This window comes from Austrofundulus limnaeus, unplaced genomic scaffold, assembly GCF_001266775.1.
Source record: "Austrofundulus limnaeus strain Quisiro unplaced genomic scaffold, Austrofundulus_limnaeus-1.0 Scaffold8, whole genome shotgun sequence".
Classification (NCBI taxonomy): Eukaryota; Metazoa; Chordata; class Actinopteri; order Cyprinodontiformes; family Rivulidae; genus Austrofundulus; species Austrofundulus limnaeus.
In genome coordinates this window covers 3,719,096-3,722,404 of record NW_013952410.1, presented here as the reverse complement: position 1 = coordinate 3,722,404, position 3,309 = coordinate 3,719,096, and the positions used below count along the sequence as shown (strand labels likewise).

Here is a 3,309-nt window from a genome sequence, read left to right as displayed (position 1 = left end):
GGGCAAGAATGACAGGAGCAGGAAATGAGCATGACAAGGCAGACAGAAGCAGGATCATAACACACACTGTGCCTTTAAGAGAACTTTGATCTCAAAAATGTGAAAGTGATTACTGTCATCAGTTTTGCAGTTATTCTGGCAGAAATGTTATGGAAGTGCTACAGCTAGCTGCTATTTAGGGATGGCTGTGGCTCAATGGTTAGAACAGTCATCCTCAAACCAGAGAGTTGGAGGTTTGATTCTACAAGTATCCAATCACATGTGGGCCAAACACCGAAGCCCTCACTGCCTTTGCTGTAGCGTTTGAATGTGATCCAAAGCACTGATTAGACTATAGAAAGATTTATTCTGATTAGCTTTGTAGGAATGTGCCGTGAGGCTGGGTGAATGAGACAGATTGGGCTGTAAAGCACTTTAAATGGCCTGGTTGGCTAGAAAGGTGCAATCGAAGTACAGTCTGCCATTTGTGCTTGCAAATAGATTTTTATGGAAATAACTAATGCAAAATTATGAGCGATGGTTTTTTTTAAGCTAAATTGACAGTGACACTTAGTTTGTTGCTGTTGCTCTTGCACAAGTGGCTGAACTCAAACACACAATAAAACACAAAGATCCAAAAACACATTAAAATAAAATCCCAAAGAGAATGAAACAAAAGGATAGACTCACAGAACTATAGTTAGCACAATGAAATTTGTGTTTGGTTGATTTTTTCTTTGCTGTAACAATGCTTCTTGGCAAAAAAAATCATGTGACTGGAAGCACCCACATACCCAGCTCTACTGCTCATCGCACAAATGCATGATCCTTAAAAATGTGGCACAATTTTAAAGGGAAATTAACAGATTTTCCAACCATATATGATTTATTGCCAAGAAGCATTGTTACAACAAAGAAATAATCCACCAAACACACATTTCCTTATTTTTTTTGTTATGTTTAGATAATGAAACAGAAAAGGAGATTATTACAATTTAGACTTTTTTTAAATTTAAAATTTAAACATATTTCTTTTAGGAAAATTGGCTCAATAAGCAGAGGTAACAAAAACTTTAGAGAATTTTCAATTTGATTACTGGACATTATCAAGTTGTGTTTCTTTCCTTTTTTTAAGTACATTTTGTTTAAAATCTGATGAGGTTTCTCTGCCTCGCCACCAAGTTTTATCAAATTCAGTCCTACCTGAACCTGCAAACAGATAAATAAATAAACCTCCTCTCTATGTTCCCCATGCTGGTGCAGGAACACCTCGGCACACAGTGAGCCGTGGACATCAAAGATCATTACAACTTTCATTAAAGCTGGAAGAGCGCACACCTCCATCAAATTCAAGACACCAAAACGTAGATCAGTCATGACAGCCAACATGTGAATTATTCAGCTGTGGTCACTGTAATGTGAGACAGGAGCCAGAAAGGCTCTGGGTGCATCCAGAGCAGAGTCTGGCACAGATTTCAAAGTGCCCCGTAAATAACACACCTTCTACGTGTGAACGAATTCCCCATCAGCATCAACAGCAAACCTGGAAAAAAAGGCTAATCAGATTTTAAGAATGACGAATATTTACTCTGAGCTGCAGCTTTGAATCAAATTTGCCGGAGTTCCTCGAGCTGTGTGGTGATCTATAGGAGGGGGTTCAGGAGGAAAGTACGCACCAGACGCCTCAGCAGGATTAATCCATCCATACTTCCTGAAGGTGACTCCTTTGGAGCTGGAAGGAAAAAGAAATCTTATATCAGTCATAGTAGTTTTATGGTACACAGGAGTTGCTTTTATAGTTTCAAATGAATCAAAGTAAACTCCTTTTATTGTATTTATTTATTTATTGCTTCTAAGGTCTCAGTCACTTTGATCAATTGGCAATTTATATTTTCAGTTTAAAGTAAATTTCCTTGAATTATAATACTGCTTGTTTGGATTTTCATATTTCACATTTTTCTATTTAAAGCAGTTGAAATATCTGTATAGTTTTTTAGCTTTAAGAGGATAAAAGCATCAGGTAAAGAAAACATGGGAAGTTTTGGCACAAATGTTTTCCTCAGTGACGAGATTTTAAACTTTCCAACACAGCATCTCAAACTGATCTAGGACACGTCGTAATGTCTCGTTATCATCCAGATTAAAGGAGGCTGTATTTTAGAAGTTTATTTGTCAAAAACAGACGTTAAATAAAAACTTGATCATATATATCGATCATATCGCCCTGACCTGATTCAGATGTTGGTCCAGAGAGTCTGTCTGCGTTTAGTCCGACTTTAGGATGTCCTCCTCTTCCTCCTCCTGCACCTCCTCCTCTGCTGCTGAGAGAAAGGACTGAGAGGCAGGCTGCGAGTCTTTAAAGCTCTCCGCCCACCCAGGACTCCCCTGGTGGGAGGGGGTCTCGCAGCCAATCACAATCATCAGCCCTCACATGAACACTTGTAAGAMTGAGCTGATCAAAAACACCACTAAAACAATTTGTGTTTTGTTTTCAATTTGTTGACATAGGTTCTTTTTGTATGCTCTATACCTGTCCCCTTCTCACAGTCAATGCCCCCCCCCCCACACACACATGCATCACCTCCACACTCAAGCCTAAAGCTACTTATTGTAATCTATGAAATAAACATAAAATATTATTCTGAACTATATTTAGTGCAGTTATGATAGAGTTTACTCCAGTAGTTTTCCTGCAATAGTGAGATCAAATTCTGAACCTGCACTCACTGTAAACAAAGCACCGGGCTGAATCCAACAAAAACCACCACAAGTTCTCCTGAATCAGTTAATTTACTGATACAATGTAACCTGGGTATTTATCTGCTCACTTTACTCAACAAATCTGAGCATAAATGCTTACCAGTATACATCCAAATTGTTGGATATTTTGTGGATTTTCAGAAGTTTTATATCTCACTTGGTGAGGAAGATAATCAACAAGTTTCTATTTAACACGTGCCTCGCTCCAGCAGTATAAACACATAATATTTTACATTCCAGGCATTCCAGTGCTGCCCCCAATAAAGTCAGCAGTGAAAATTATATGTAAAAAAGGTACCGATCTCATCATGCTAATATCAAACAGATGCTCATCTTAATTTTACTATTGATATTTAGATCGGTACGTCCATCCCTATTTGTTGCTGCAGTCAATCATGATCACTAAGGATAATTTCAATGACCTCATCAAGTAAAGACAGAGATTCTCCAGCACCACTTGTTAAAACATTTAGGTGAATGTAAGAGTGTAGAGGTGGAATCCTCCATTCCCCCTTCCACACTGTTTTGGTTGTCACTAATCACTTTCACAGGTGTCTCCAATCCAGCTGC

General features: G+C 38.4%; 1 protein-coding gene across 2 annotated transcripts in view; it reads right to left on the bottom strand.

Moving 5' to 3' along the window:
• Positions 1 to 2,414, bottom strand: part of ctxn1 (cortexin 1) — a 22,835-nt gene extending 20,421 nt beyond the window's left edge. The window contains exons 1-2 of one of the 2 annotated variants that reach the window (XM_014000516.1): positions 2,209 to 2,414; positions 1,568 to 1,711 (exon numbers count right to left, since the gene is read on the bottom strand). The gene's annotated coding sequence lies outside the window, so the exon portion shown is untranslated. The remainder of the gene's footprint in view (positions 1 to 1,567; positions 1,712 to 2,208) is intronic. The other variant, XM_014000523.1, reaches the window with a different exon arrangement.
• Between the last annotated feature and the right edge of the window lie 895 nt (positions 2,415 to 3,309).